At 36.0% G+C, this 17,579-nt stretch overlaps 1 protein-coding gene across 1 annotated transcript in view; it reads right to left on the minus strand.

Moving 5' to 3' along the window:
- The window catches only part of LOC100741256 (transducin beta-like protein 2), a 57,670-nt gene that overhangs the window by 4,762 nt on the left and 35,329 nt on the right, over positions 1 to 17,579 (minus strand). The window lies entirely within an intron of this gene.

The following is a 17,579-nucleotide window of genomic DNA, read 5'->3' on the forward strand; positions in this document are numbered from 1 at the left end:
CGATCAAAGAAAAATCGTCATCTGTAAATGACAACCTTTATTTTTTTTGAGACAGTTTTGGTTTTTAAGGAATTCGTCATCCTCGATTCGTTTGATCGTCGACCTATAGATAAAACAGAAATGATTCTTCGTAATTAATAGTAAGTCTATCGTGATTGTGTAATTCTATCAATGATATCTAAAATTAGTCAACATTTCGATCAATTGCCCATTCTATCTAATTTTAATATACTCTTGCGTAATAAATCCTGAAATAAGGAATGTATGTTCTATAGGTATATTTATTCATTTCACAAGAAGATAATAGGTAAGTATTGTTTTTGATCATTAGTTTGCCATTGATTCAAATATTTTAATAATACCTGTGTATTACAGAAGCATGCAAAATCTATGTCTAATATAAAAACGAAGTTGAAATTGATCTTGAAATGGAATATCACAAGGTACGTGTAAACATTGTGTCCACATATACGTATTAATTGCAAATCGATAGAATATGAAATACGAGTATGTATTACTTTCTCGAAGATCTAAAATATAATTGCTGTAGATTGTACAAATGGAAATGCAGAGCTCTGTCTCGAGTTTCTCGGAGAAAGCGTGACCGGGGTGAACGAGAGTAGCACATTGCAATAAAACGCTACTCGACGTTAATATACGAGTAGCTAAATATAAGACGTTCCCTTGTGGTTCACCCACGCTATGCGTTCGATTTTGATACACGTAAATTTTTACCAGCTCAACGTAACCTTTCCCAACATCATACCATGAGTGATCAATACATTTTTATAATTTATCAATTTTCAATTTAGTCACGACTCGTAATCTAATATAAAATTAAACATCTTATTCTCTTGGAGAACGTAACCTTCGACATAACGTGGTTTCATTCGATCGATATATTGTTTAATAAAAACGGAAAATCAACAATTGGGGTTAGGTTAGGGTTAGGTTTTGGAATTATGTCAGTGATGAAACGTGAACTTTTCTGTCAACGATCTCAAATCTCTCGATTACTGCAATAATTTCCAAATGCAAACCAATAATTTCAATAATATTATAATATTGTTGTATTTTTCTAAGAACAGCACGGACATTTTTATACAATATATAACGAATATAGTTATTCGCGAAACAAGCTATATACTATATTCTATGAGTAAGAGTGAGAGGACTTATATAAACGTAGACTTATAAAATACGAACTAATAACGGATTAATGTTTTCTTTAATGAAGATTATGAAGACTACACGGGAAAAGGAATGAATTCGTTTTTGTTGATTTTCTGGCTTTAATATCTTCGTGGCTGAAAGAAAGTACTTCAACATGAAATAGTTGAAGAAAGGAATAATTTAATAGGTTTGATGTTATGCAAATATGCAGTTATCATGTTAATTTCATACTACTTTATAATATTAGTCTCTATATATGTATATATAGTTATCGTTATTAATACTGTTTAAATATTCAAGAGGGTGACAAGAACATCTAGACTAGACCAGCAACAAAGACTAGTTTTTGGCCCTCAAGATCGTTGGATATTATGCCTCTGGAGGACGTTTATTTGTGGGGAATGTTATAGGAAAAAATTTACGTGACAAAAGTTAATACATGTTAGGAATTAATGCAAATATTCGTAACTCATTCATCGAAATTAGAGAAAATCAACAAGAAATTCAAAATCTCATGAATTTAATTTTTACATATTTTGGAATGGAATTAATACATGTAAGTATCGCCAATCTGTTTCTATTTTCCATCGAAGAGAAAACCAATCCCTTGTTGTTTAGTATTTGTAGTAGCTTTTAAGGCATTCACAAGTTTACGTTTATATAACATGTTTTACTTACGTTTATCCATAGAATAAGCAAGCTAACATCGCTCCATGGAAAATTCTGCGATATATAAATATTATACAGAGATACTTATGGCATTTTAAGAAAAATGCAATGGAATATTGCAATGTTGTTAAAAACTATTTATCCTGCAAGAGGACAAATTCTGTTCATTGAATATAGTATTCTCTAATAGAGCAAGTCAGGAATTGATGTAACGTCGGATCCTACATTTCGCAATCCACGAACAAACGATGAGCCACGTTCGTGTCTTCCGTTTGATTTCTCAATCGACAATGGCCTAACCTACCTACGGAATATTTAATGTTCTCGTCTTTAGCGAGTCTATGGTGACAACGTTTTTCTTTCTATCAACAGTCAGTAAAAATCCAAAGTTTCTTCTTTCTTCAGCATTTCATCTCCCTCCGTCCGACACTGTAAACGAACCACAAGGATATTCTTCATCGTTGACAACCGCAAGGACTTCATGAAATATGAAAAAGTAGGACATCAACCGTAATCGCTTTGTCAATAGTGAGAAATTGCCTTAAATGTGCAAATGTTTAAAACCTTGCTGATACGACGAACAAACAGAATATTTTTCGATTTCGCAAAGATCAAAGAACTTCATCTTACGTACACTACACTCGATCATAAGTAAGAAGAGACATACGAGTACGATCGTTTCTATTCGGATGAAATTTTACGTTGTCCTCTAACAAGATCGCTCCCGGACATTTCCACGTGTATTACCACTAGCGCTCAAAAATATTCGAACACTGGCTTATCTTTGATAAAATGTACTTTAATTACAAGATTAAAGACGGATCGGACTGTAATAATTTTGTAATTAGAATTTGTAAAAGAAGTATTTCTCTTTATAAAATCCTCCTTAGTTTGTCTCATAAATCCGAAAGTAAAGAGTTTGTCAAGTGGCAAAACAATTTTATAAGATCTGATAATTGCAAATGCCGATTTTATTACCATGCATTGACTTCTGAAAATCAATCTAATCGCATATACGAACATTGGTGATCGTAAAGAACAAGATTAAAGACGGATCAGACTGTAATAATTTTGTTCTTCGCGATCACCAATGTTCGTATATGCGATTAGATTGATTTTCAGAAGTCAATGCGTGGTAATAAAATTTATGAGACAGATTAAGGAGGATTTTATAAACAGAAATACTTCTGATGTTGATTGATATCGAGCGTTTTTGACGGTCGATTTTAGCCAACTTCTTGTAAAATTTGGTTACCGCTCTTATTATTAGAAAAAGAAATAAATTAATTTAAATGTAATTTACATGGTGAATTAACTGCTATGTTCGACACGCTTGATTTCGTTCTTTTCTAGAAGGAGAAATTTTGAAGAAAGTCGATAAAATCGTGCTAACGAAGAATCACGCGATGGTATAATGCTTCATGAACGAGCGCGTCCAACAGGCTAACAAAGTTATTTAGCTAATGAGAATAATTAGTAGCTCGGAAAATTGAACGATGCACTGGAATCACGATATTTATAAAGATTTAAAAGTAGACGTTGATCTCGTTTCCGATTAATAATCCGAATAATAATACGCTAAAAAGCTTTATTTATCGAAAATAATAAGATTTTCGGCTTTTGCGCGTTGCTTTGTTTTCTGTAACAATGTACACTTTTATCGCTCGGCCTTTAATCAAAATGTTCCGTCCACGATTTCGAAACTGGAGAAAACACGTTTTATCGTTTTCTTTGTCCCATGCTTGTTTCTCTAATTATGAAAAAATGCTAGACGGGACATTTTAATTAAGAAGAGAAGATTGGACATCGATGAAATATTAAAACAAATATACCATGTTTTCTTAGCCTATAGGGTACTACAGTGATAGCAATTCGAATCTAATCGCTATCTAGTCGGTTACAATTCGTCATCCTGTTATTGTCTACCCATTTCCTTTGTTTTCGTTCGTGTGAAACTTTTATATCGTTATCAAAGCAATGAAAAGATACACGGATTAGACGAAATTTTAGCGGAACTTTCCTATCGTCTATCGAGAAAAGAGCGATAATTTTCAAAGCAGCATGTCGCGAGCGATGAAGGTGGAGAAAGTTTCTGTCCTCCCTTGCGTCTCCTCGTCGCTGTTGCCATTTCTACCGTAGGAAACGCTTCCTTGAGGCCCCGGTTCGGCAACCCACGCGCCTTATCCGAAGAAAGAAAGTTGTTGCGCCGCACGAAACCTGCACATTTTCTCTCCGTAACCTGGCTCCTATCTCCGCCGACATGCCCTGATTAAAGCAGCATCCTCTCTTTTTCTTCCTTCGCACTTCGCGAAGCTCGTTCGTCCGACACCATCTTCTTGTACGAGCAGAGACCTCGATTTGACGGTCAGAAGCGCGATCGCGCTAATAGTTATTCTATTTTTACAGACGAGGATTTCGAGTTTGCGGACGAGCCACGAGTAGTGACGAGGCCCGAAACACTTACAATTGCTTCGAATCCATATGTGTAACGAAAGATTTGAATCGCTTCGAATATGATTCGAAGCCTGGATTCTTGAAAGTCTCGAAATCGTGACTAGTCACGAGTTACCCAATGCAAGAAAAAAACAGACGCGTCGCGTCTTCGAATAGTAATCGCGCAGCGCGTATTATATTTAATACCGAGCTATTATTAAAAGATTCGAAGAACGGTTTACCTCTTGGCGATGGAAAACGTTGGGTATAGTGATAACGAGAGAATCTTGCGAAATACATATATAGGTACTTGTCAGATAGACGATAACGAAATATAAAATTTGTTGTTTCGTGGCTGGCATATTGAGAACGTAGTTGAGTAAGGGAAAAGAGTAATGTGGATAAAGAATAACAATTGCCTTGAATATGTATATTTCTAATATTGCATATAAGTTGGCTCTGCACGGGCGCGTTAAAATTAATTAAATGAAATAATTAAAACTAATTGTAAGTAGCATTTATTTGAACTAAAAAGCTTAACGAACCATTACAACCATAAAGATTTACAAATAAAAGAAACGAAAGACAAAGCCAATAAACATGCTACAAATACAGTGCACGCCAACAGCGACACCCTAACGCAGAAGCGACATAGCTCGCATGTACGTTGTATGGATTTGCGTAGATTGAAAAGGAGAAAACCTCAAGACCTCGTTACAAACGACACATAAAAATCCAACGAGGAGCTTCCAACGGGAAGCAACCTCGATTATGCCATCCGTTCGCCTAACTCAAGGAGTTACCTACTGATTTATTAGATAACTTTTTTATAAAGACCTTACCCCTCAAGATTCTGGGGTGAGCGACGCGCGCTTCCTTCATAATCCTTTACTTAAATTAAGTTTTATACTTTACCTTACTTAATCTTCAAAAAAAGGGGAGAGCGGGAGAAAATAAACGCAATATTTATACATATCGAATATCGAAACCAAATATTGAAAAATCCGACATCCATTGCAATAGTTCTATTTCGAATTCTATAGACTTAAGAACAGCAGGGCTGAACGATCAGTGGAATTATAAAATCCTATGATTTCCAATGTAAAGTCAAATGATTTTAACGGTATAGTTGATCCATCTTGGCGTCCTTGGTGACGTTTTGCAGCATAGAAAATCAATTAAATCATCGAATGGTGCCAGCTAGCGTTACTTGGTATCTCATACGTTGTATAATTCGACCTTGGAAGCTTCTAACATGTTTAAGCGTTAAATCTCTAGCGGGGAGATCATTCACCTCGAATGTCCGTTTCTTCGAGGCAAAATTGGCAGGTTCAACAACCGGGCGGCAACGTACTTACATCGCTGCCGTTAATAAGAGGCGGCAGTTCGAAGCTGTCGTGAAGGATAAATTTAAAAGAGAGGCAACGCCTCCGAAAATGTCCCTGACCCGCGTAAAAACCTTGCCAGTGTCCAGCACGAGGGCACGAGCACACGTTTACCATAATTCCTCTGCTTCAGTAGTTATACATACAGTACTGTGCAAGAGTCTTAGATCATCCACGATAATGATCTCATGACGACGATAACAATAATATTTTAAAAAAATACTTTCATGTGATGTCACGCAGAAATGAACCTGCGATTTACGGATGTATTTGAATTTGAATATTGTGAACATTATCGTATGGTATCGATCGAATCGATCAATCAATTTTCTCAGAATCTGAGGATACTTTAACTTGTAAAAGTATCGTTCTCTTAATTTCTATCTGTATTCTTTTCTATGATACGTTTCCACGACTTGAAGAAATATAATTAATCTCTCATAATAAAAAAAGCAGTCATCTTATAAAAAATAGCAGTCGATATAATCATGGTTCTCGGTTGTCACGCAAATTACGAGAAGCTGGTCGGGATTTGATAAAAACTGTGACAGAAAAAAGACCTTGACGTTTTGAAACACAGAATGATTCAGAAGGAAGCTTATCGTACCACGAAGAGACGAAGGAAACTAGTACATTGCGTCGGAGCGTCTATTTTCAACGAAATCGATAGAATTTACGCGATAATATCAAGAATCGAATTTTTCCTGATGCGGTTCGTTAGATTGTCCAATGGTTAAAAAAGAAGTTTCCAGAATGTCACTCGAAAGATTACGAAGGTCCACGTGGAAATTTCGTAAGGTACTAGGCAATAGAACATCTACTATCGTCTTCATACGGATAAATTAGCTTTTTTCTGAATATCTCTCCTTCTCTTGTTCTATCGTCCAAAAATTTGTTCAAAACACTCGCTGATAAGAAGAAAAAAGCAACGAATACTCACATATATACTTACACGTAGTGACTCGCGAAAGTATTCAACAACATTTCTTGAAATTTCATTAGCATTGTAATACGTATAATCATGAATGTAATCATTAGCAATGTGATTCTTACCTGGTACTTACACGGTTTAGATTTCACGGCGATCAAGTAAGAAAATATCATATCGGAAAGATCGATTCGAAGAGTATCGTAAAGTGAACGATATCGACCAGAGATTGTTAATATCGTGAACGAAGCAAGCTGGTTGAGAGAACTCGAAAGAAACGCCATGAATCTTTTTATAATTGTATGCAAAACGTTTCAATACTACGGCGGAACGTCCGAGACGTTGAAAGCTCACGGTCGTCCCTAGGAGGCCACGAAATTTATTTTAACGTGGTGTATAAAGGCCGACGAATATCTAGATGAACATTTGTTACTGTAACCTCGACGTATGACACACGAAATAATACCGTACTTTTTTCTTTTACCTCCTAGATCTGTTTGATATATTTGATATATTTTCAGAAATATTTGAGAAAATGTTCACCGGAAATTACAAACAAATGCGTCATAGTAGATTGTTTATGATCGCCCTTATCTTGAGATCCCAAAGATACCGATATTAAAAGTCGTAATTTTATCGTCTTTGTTTTTGCACAAGTATTACTAGGTATTACAAGTGTTACGACAATCGTTGAGCATTTGAGGAAAGAATGTTTCTTCAACGAACAATCTTTGGACAGAAATTCGGCGCACGTCTGTATTTTCGAGGTTTGATTGTTTGGCGACCGGTTTCTTACCGAGGTATTAAATATACCTCGTAACTTTTTTTTTATCTAATAAACAATTTTTATCTAAAATATATTAATAAAAAATGTCTACCTTCGTAAATTAAAATTTCTTACCCAGGAGATATTCTGATAAAAGATGTCTATCTCTGCGATCGGAAAGTTTTCATCTAGAGTATTGTAATAAAGATATTCTAATAAAAAATTTCCATCCTTGTAAACAAATGGATTCTCATTTTCATCTCAGCTATTTTTAGACGATCGATCAACTAACTGCGCGGGTTATCCCATTTCAATTTCTCTATAGTCAAATATCTCGAAAGATACGAGAAGAATAAAAAAAATATTTCAAACGAAAGTTGTAGCATATTGTAGCATATTTAATGTTATGGAGACATTGAAAAATCTTTTACAGATGGTCAACTTAGAATTTTTTAATTCGAACCTATATTTTTATGTACATCGTTTTAGCTCATATCGAGCTCATATCACATTCGAGCATCACATGTCTTCGAAACTCTACCAAAACATATTTTTTGCATAGGTTGTTGCTGAACTATAACTCTTCAAATTTGATATGTCGCTGGCATTAACGTAATTCACTGTACACTTGTGCGAAGGTTGCACAGCCGGACTTTGTACATCGCGCTAGCTCGAAAAAGAGTCGACTTTATTTGTATATATGTGTTTCACCACATATAATTTTCCCTTATAAACGAAATGTAAACCTTGTTCAGCGTAGTCGCCGATAGATTCGAACACGTATGAGCAATCCTACGTTCCATATTTTCATATGTTGTTGACAAATTTTTTTACGTGGAGCTATTTAAAGAATAACATTTATCAAGTTAAACCAGTAACAGTGGAAGGTATCATACGTATAATTGTTCATACGTGTTAGAATCTATCGCTTACAGCAGTAAACAGAGTAGGGAAATACTTCCAAAGAACTCAAACATCTATCGCAATAGAGCCCATAATTCACTGCAGTGAAATATACACATACTTTTATAGGCAACTTTTATAGGCAACATGACGTGCAACCTTTTCATCTTGCTCATCGGGTGACGTTAATGTCGGGGCGGTGTATCAAATTTGAGCTATTATATCTCAGAAATAGCTTGTGTACGGCATTATACATTAAAATAAAGTATCAAGGGTAAGTAAAGTATTAGATATTGGATTAAAGTAGTTTGAAAATGACAGGCATGAGATGACACGTTTAAAAATATAGGTTCTAATTTCAAAATTCGAAGTTGGTTGCCGAAAGATTTTTCATTGTCACCAAAAGTATCTGTTTCCCTCAATGTGCTATAACTTTCATTTGAAATATTTTTTTATATTTCTCGTATCTTTCGAGACGTTTGCCTGGGGAAGTTAAAACGAGACACTCTGTATAACTGCTTGCCCAAATTAGTTTTCTAAACGTACTCATATTATACATATTTACATACGTCAACGTAATGACACTACCTCCGGGCGGAAATACGTTTACATATATTACATACGTGCCTTGATAACAAGTCGTAACTAGACGCTGTGAAAGATTGTATATCCATATCCAGTACGAAGAACCACACTTTCGCTTTGTACGTAAATCCGGTTACAGTTATCTTTTAACTCTCTCGCTGATCGTAACGAGGAAACGTGCAATTTCGTTGGCAGGCCTGCACGAGGAGACTCATAATGCCATTGGCGAACTTTCTGATTAGGAAAGGTCTTCGATTTATCTTCGATACGTGTGATAGTCAGAAAAACTCCAGTCGCAATATAACGTTGTCACGTATAAATGACGCAAATATATGCTGTAAACAATTTCTTATGCTATAAAATAATTCTTTCGTGGAAATAAAAATTAGCATCTTAATTTACAAATACGTGACTTTGAGTTTAATAAAGGAGACGCTTGTATAGGTACATATAAATGATTTACAATCTTCGTTTTGGAATAAATAAAGGATAGAAGTTTGCGGTTTTAGTTAGCATCTTCCGTACCATATATATTGTTTTCAAGTTAAACGAAATTAAGCTTCAAGGACGATTTACAGAAAGAGAAAGTAAAAAAGGAAAACAAAGTAAAGGAATCGGTAAAATAAGGTACCAATGTCGAGGATAACGATTGTTTATCTTTCGATTGTTAAACAGCTCCGACAATGCAAACAATTAACTTTTTTCGGCCAAGCTCTGAAAAAACAGATGTTCGATGAAAAGGCTAAAGTTGAGATTCTTGGTTTTATTCTTTTCAGGAAATTTATAGCGCGTTTCGCGATGCTTCTTCACAACACGCATTCTTAAATGTCTCTTGACAATGATATGTTTCTCATTGCTGTTTCGAACGGGTGCGAAAAAAAGAATACGCAGTCGCTTAACAAATATTTACACTTTAATCGTCCTTCTTCATTCCAGTCACAATCACAATATTATCTTTCCAAAAAAAAAAGAAAAAAAAAGAGGAATCGTACGCTGTTCTCACATAGTTCACACCGTCTCTCATACATACGTATCTCTTATTTATTTTAAACCATTCGCAATCAAAGAACGAATCATTCTTATCAAAAAATGCAACTATTTTGTTATATTGTTACGAAGCAACAGCTTCGTAACAATATAACTAGCTATACTGCTACAAGCAGTATAAATCTTTTAGGATTCATTCAAGTCGAAGCGTTATTTCGCTTGTTCGAAACGAAACCGTGGTAATTTATTTCGTGTATTTTGACGGAATATTCCATTGTTGTGATGTAGCAAACACGTCGGTCTATTCTATCATGCGAATGGCTTAAAACGGACAGATGTTCCATGATCGTTCCAACATTTTGTCTCTCGAATCGAAAAGCTTCGTATCGCATTTACGACGTCAAGGAAAAATTGTTTTGCAATCCTTGTAAAACAGATAACGGCTCGCTAATTTCTCGGCTGTATAACAGAGGAGAAAAAGAGAGTGTGGGAGAGAGAAAGAGAAAGAGAAAGTATGAAATCGCGGAAGCAAATGTCCGCAATCTTCTGGAACAAAATTACGTAACGTGTGACCTTTGTATCTGATGGAACCGCGATCGTCGCGGGATCGTTCGCCAAAACAGAGGCGTAACCATGTCACTGCGAACACTAGAAGGCACGATCGAACTTTCTTCGTGAGATTTTCATGCGAATGCTCTCTTTCTCTTTCTCTTTCTCTCTCTCTCTCTCTCTCTCTCTCTGAAGAATTGGCATCGACGTGATATAATGGTTCAGAGAACGTTCGCGACGAACGCAAGATCTCTTCGATTTGGACTTCGTACATACGTTTCAAATACGCCGCACGAAATAATCGTAGGCTGATTCCATGTGGAATTTTATTTTATTTTATTGCTGTTTATTAAGGCGTTCAGTGGCGCGCGAGCTAACAACGAAATATGATCAACATTGAAGATAAAACTTTCTCTCGGCAAACAAGACACCTTTTAATCAGTTTTTCGAATTAGCTACAATGATTCACGAAACCATATAGGTATTTAAACATTTATCACGTGTGTTATACAAGATATGTATTTTGAAATTTCATTAACACCGTAAACATTTCAGCTGTGTGCTTGCAGTTTTCTATATACTTTAGCATTTATTTCAGGCTTTATCAACAAAGTCATAATAGTCGTGTCTCGTTACCGTGTCGATGAAGTTTCAAAAAGTATAATATACGTATAATGCGTGTAATACATTATCCATCAAAGTTTTCCGTACGAAGTGTTCAAAGACTTTCCTGAATCACTGTACGTTTAAAAAGCAAAAATTCGGTACACAGCGATTTTAATGAAATATTCTAATGTAGGTATTTAACTTTCTCCTAACGTTCTGTCGAAACTTTCAATTTTCCCGCAACACGAAGCGTGTTAAAATCGCACGAAATCATCTAAAAAGCCTATGTATATATTCTATTAAAACAACACTGTTCTTCTGTGTAGTACACGTGTTTACATTTTTATCTGTAACACGTATGCGAATCAATCGAAGTTTTCAAAATCTCAATTCCAAACACTTCCAGCAGAGATAAATAATTGTTAATATCTTCCAGTTTGCGGGGTTTGCGCGATCGTGTTATGTGAAAACCGCGGTAAAGAACACGGAAATCGTTATAAGGCTGTAATTACGTTCGCGTTGGATGCTTGAATATGTCATCGTTAATGGTTGGTCGTTACATAGTCTAACGAACAGCTAATTACAATTCTTACGGTCTAAATTTGTCCGAAATTAGCTTAGCATCGATATCTAGTTAGCTACGAATCGAGAAATTCTCTGAATTTTTGCACGCTCAGAGTACAGAAAATCGTGTATCGACAAGTATATCCATTTAGGCATTATCGGCGTCACGTTATAGTAAGGGCAGTAAAATATTGCTTTTTCGATATATATCGCCTGGCACACGACTGTTATTGCATTTTTCTCATCGTCCTTGATCATTCTTCCGCAAGCTCTGTTATATATATTTCATCGATTTTAATTGTTGACCTTAAAACTGGTTTTCCTAGCTGATTTATAATTTAGGATACAACACAAAAAAACACGATATACCGGGTATGAAAAATACATCTCGCATCTCTTTAATCTCACTTTTCGTTACTTTTTTCTCGATGGAACGAAGCTTCCTTAACATTGCGTGAATGGTATTGCCGCATTGTAAAGTTGATACAATCAAAAGCATAGAACGGTGCTGACACATAGAAGATGTATTAAATAAAAACTCACTAATCGTAAATATCGATAAATTGTCTGTGCAAAATACAATTCTCATCGATCCTTCGCATTCCAGCATTCTCTATGTATTACGAAGGAAAAGAATCACCAGAGATCGTTCATCACAAAAAAATCATTGTTCCATCGGTTGTTTTTCGTAGCGAGAGAACAGAACGCAAAATGATCGGGAGCACAAAGAAAAAGGCACGTTGTAGAAACTTTGGCAGTGCGTCGAACGAACGTTCCGTCGTTTCCAACATGCTGAGTAGATTGACTAGCGCTGATTTTCGACGATAACAGGAAAGGTGATTTTTAAAAGATGGGAGCAGCGAGGCAAAAATATAAGAAAAAAAACGAACAAAATACTTTGAAACGTATTGTACTTAACAATATACTTGAAACTAAAAAAAAATTTGACTCGACAGTGTGAACATAAACGTTGGACTACCAAAGAATTAACCTTCGTATTCTCGTCAAACTTACCCTAACAATACTTGAATTATATCTCAGAATTAACAAAAGTCTTAAATTCCACGTCGAAAATAGCTTTATATAATCACTTTACATAATCATGATTGTATAAATTAGAGGACAGAAGGTTAAATCTTTTTTTCAGCACCAATCAAACCTCCGTTATTCGTACAATTATTCATACAATTAAACGATTTGTCTTTACGTCTCTCTCTCTCTCTCTCTCCATCGTTTCTTAGTTGCGAATCGAATCTTCTTCCATTCACGCAATTTCTTTCCTTTCTTTTTGTCATTATTATTCTTTTCTCGCCTATATCGTCTAACGCTTAACGAGTAGACAGATAATCGTTTTGATCGATGATTCTTCGAGACAAAAGTATCTGACCGATGTGACCACTTCGATTCTCGCCATCGGACACTGTTAACGTCGCGTGTGTATACGTGGACTGCACTATACTAACAGATGCAGTCATCGACGAAGTTAATCGATGAGTACGTTGCCATCGATCGAGCTGCAAACGAATTACGATTCCACGACGCGAATATAATGTGCGTAATGTGTGTCTTACTATATATACATATGTACATGTGTGTATAAACGGTGACCTCAAGAAAAGTGTCTCTCCCGAAACACGACTGATGATTCAAGAAAGAAAACGATCGGTATATATTCGGTACGACCTCCTTCTATTCATCGATCATCCGAGGTTAAGCTTACGTAATCGAGCAGCTTCTACACACACATGTATGTATGCTTAATACACGTGGGTCGCTTTCAAGCGACGGAAATAACAAAAAGCGTTTTGAAAGTCTAGCGGACGAGGTTCGGGTGTGCCTTTTGTCGAGAGAGAGAGAGAGAGAGAGACACGTCTATTTACGATGACACGTCTATTTACGATAGAAAAAACAACTTACGTAATCGAGCAGCTTCTACACACACATGTATGTATGCTTAATACACGTGGGTCGCTTTCAAGCGACGGAAATAACAAAAAGCGTTTTGAAAGTCTAGCGGACGAGGTTCGGGTGTGCCTTTTGTCGAGAGAGAGAGAGAGAGAGAGACACGTCTATTTACGATAGAAAAAACAAAGTTCGAGGTTGCCAGAGGGGACACGATCGGTGAAAATATCAATTTTTTTCTTTCCAACGACATCTTTACAGATGCACAATGCGTACGGTATACAAATGTATACGTATCTCGGTCGATCGTCGAGGAAAAGAATCATTTCGCTTGTTTCTTTTTTTCCTTGACGCCTCTTCGTGGTTAGTTTACATTAATCATTTTTATCCGTGCATTTAACGCGCGCACACTTTCCTATATACCTACGTTATATACGACGTTAAACAAAGATAAGGAGTTTCTGGTTATTTCGGTGCAACAAAATGAAAAGAGAGGGGAATGAAAGATCGAGTGGGAGGGAAACACAAAACAGGGGAGTTCATTATATGCTTTGCAGTGTCGCAGCATTTCCATTGTTTCCTCTCGAGGACACGTTCCCTCGCGAGGATTTGTTCGCGACCATCTTTTCTCTTGTATCTCGTTTCTCTTTTTATTCTCAGCAAACTATTGATGAACAATTTTCTTCATTTCTTTTTTTCGTTTTCTTTTTTTAATGAGTCGTAATAACGCGAACAATAAAGAAACGAGACAATGTGCTTTCCATCGCGATGCTTCGACGATTCGAATTTCATTCGGAACGCGGGACAGACGCGCACCGAACGAGATCGCTTCAAGGCTGATGATTCATCATGAAACTTCATCAGATGTAATATTCTGAAAAAGGAACGAGATCCTCGGGCAATGATAGCTTTATAAATTTCTCAATAAGAAAGATCGTCCATTGAAATGCGTAACCTGATCGTTCCGGCAAGATGGTTGATATTCTTTGAAAGTTGCACGCTGTTTGTAAGATCAGCGAAATTACTATGTCACTGTCGATTGAATCGGATCGAAGTGATTAATGAACGAAATTATAAACGAATATACGAAATGGCAAGGGTTGCTTCTAACATATCTGAGAAAAATACTTCCGCGTGACAAGCGGTTCAAAGTAATTTGAAAATCGTTTGAGAAAAATAGTCAAATTGCGATGCTTGGTAAAACCAGTCGGTTTACTCTTTCGATCGAAGTTTCGAATTACTTTGAACCATACGTCTAATGCACTTTTCTCTCGACGATTCTCTAAAGGTACTCGGGTATTTTGTCATTTCTGTTTCATCATTTTCTTATACCTCCAATGGATACTTTCTTCAATGTTATTTGTTAGTGAGAAAACCGGGGAGTTTTTGAAATTGTGCGCAGTTATAAAGGATTGAGAGTAAAAATAATTTTTTATATAATAAATGTATTTTTCCAGTATTTGGACGTCATTCAAACGGTACAAATGAAAAATAAATCAGTTGTTCTCGGTATACAAAAAGATGCATGAAAATATAACAAAATTAATCGATCGTGAACGAATCCCCGTGATGATCCCCGTGATGATCCCCGTTGTACTTCTGCAAGTAATGGCTGAGAAAATCGGAGGAACATTCTTCATACAGGATGCACAGGTACTTTGCCTCTCGATGCGCTTAAATAAATATTATGCTATTTACAAAGCGATGAATAATATTGCTTTTCATACCACGTGACTTTCTAGAATGAAAACGGTACCATGGGCGTAATGAAACGATCCTTATGAATATATCGAGCTCCAATGACGATTAACGGATTCGCACGTGTTAAGAAAGTTCTTCTTCAAAATGTTTTGAATAAATGTTTGAATATCGCAACGAAAAAATGTCGGATGATATATGTACAAGAAGTTGAGATCGATGTACCGATACGAGGTCGAAAACGTTTTTCTGATATTTTGGCGCGAGTCATAATATACATAAATTAAACGGTAAAAAAAAAAAAGGAAGGACAACAACAATAAGAAAAAGAAACGTCGGGATGAACCTAAGATGGCAGAGCTAAAATTAAGTAAAATAATTTCAACTGGTGTAAAGCACCGGTTTCCAAGGATGATTGCATTTCATCGTGAAAACCTGTTACATAGAAGTGTAATTTTCCCGGCTCTTGGAAAGAGGAAAATGCAAAATTCTATTGCGGAATACTTTGTACAAATAACCACGTGCGTTTGGGACAATATTGCTATGTACGTTATATCTACTATACGTTTGATAGACAAATGGGCACACACAGAGTATCAGTTAATGTCGGTAATAAAGTATAAAATCACGGAACATTATCCGCTGTCTTAATTCATATAGCGTGAGGCGAAATCGGACGTACGGTTCTCAGGGATTCGATCCCGGTTCGGATCGAGTATTCCCGATCGTTTACATGCGACGACACGTATGAAACGAAAACATTGGTCATATGAACGCGTGATAATGGATTATTGTGGTCAATTATAAAAATGTCGCTCGATTCGGCTCACGTTCGCTACTTTTGTCTTGGGGAAGAAATTCGATAACCGATTATGGATGAAGAACGAGCGGAGTGGCACGCACGCACGCGGCGATAAGGTACATTCGTTTCTGTTTTGCTCGACAAACACGAAGAGGACAGAGCGGGCATTTTATCGCAAGAAAATCCTTATCTCTTGCCAATTCGAGAAGAAAGAAAAAAAAATGACTGAAGAATATAATTTAAAGAAGAAGAAGGAAAAGAGAATAGCAATTAAAAGGGGAAAAATAAACTAAAAACCAAGTTGATTCGAAGCAACATCTCGATCTTTGTGTGTGTGTCCTCGTTTAGCGGCATTTTCTAGACGTTTTCGAGGAGAATTTAAATGCAAGTCATTGTGGAAGCCCGAGACACTTACGAGCATCAATGACGCCGCGTGTCCTCCTCTCGTAGTACGTGTACGAAAAAACGACGCGGGATGAAATATGCATGAGAAGAAGTCGCAAATCGCAAGGTATAAGAAACGCATACGTACACGCGTATACATGTATGTATATGCATACTATGTATATAAGTGTGTAAGCATATATATACATATATACATATACATATACTTATATCTACACGCACGCACACACATACACACACTCTCTATCTCTCATCCACACACATATATATATAGTATATGCATATATGCATAGACGTACATATATACACACATACATATATATATATACACAGATAGATGCCAGATGTACTTTTTTACATGATACATGAAGTGTGAGAAACTCGAAACATATTACTACATATGAGAAACAATGTGTGTAAATGTATATCACCACTAACATCAATTGCCGAGGAAATTGTCTCGTGAATAGGAAATATTGTTGTATAATGAAGTCTCTCTATCAGCAAGAACTTGAGTTAGACGGATCATCGAGTAATAATCTTTATTATTGCGATTGTCATCGCTAACAAAATTTACATAATCCACCTTTAACAACAAAGGACGAAGAATTTTTCTTGCGACTGCGAGACTTGCGAACTCGTGCTATTCGTCGTTACTTTTGAAAATATTATATTTCAGATGCATAGCACGTCGAGTCGCAATACGCAATATTCTAATCTGAGGGTAAAAAGATTCGACTTTTCAAATTTTATTACATTTTCTGCATTTTTTAATGTCTGAAGAAAAGTGTTAAAAACAAAACTAATTTTTTCGAGTATCGATTTTTCCAATATAAACGATCCATGCGTTTCTATTTTCTCGGATCTTAAAAAAAGCAGAAATTTGTCAGAAAAATAGAAATCGGCTAAAGGAAATTAACATCTTTCATCGAGGCCGCAATAGAGATTCATTAAGAGGAAAACTTTATATTAATCTATATCATGTATAAAAAAGAAGAAAAAGTCGAGTCAAATTTTTTCCTCGGCAACGATGTGCATCGTACAAAAAGTTGGCTATAATCTATTTTTGATACTGAATGTATGAATTGTGTATACGTGTGTATGTATATGTCCATCTGTGCGAGCGAAAAACGCGACCCCGGTTTGATGAACACTGCCTAAACGCGTCGGGGACCGCATTATGTATGTAGTTCCTTTTTTTTTTTTTTTTTTTTTTTTTTTTTT

The sequence above is a fragment of the Bombus impatiens genome, unplaced genomic scaffold, assembly GCF_000188095.3.
Source record: "Bombus impatiens unplaced genomic scaffold, BIMP_2.2 scf_0219, whole genome shotgun sequence".
In the NCBI taxonomy this organism is placed as follows: Eukaryota; Metazoa; Arthropoda; class Insecta; order Hymenoptera; family Apidae; genus Bombus; species Bombus impatiens.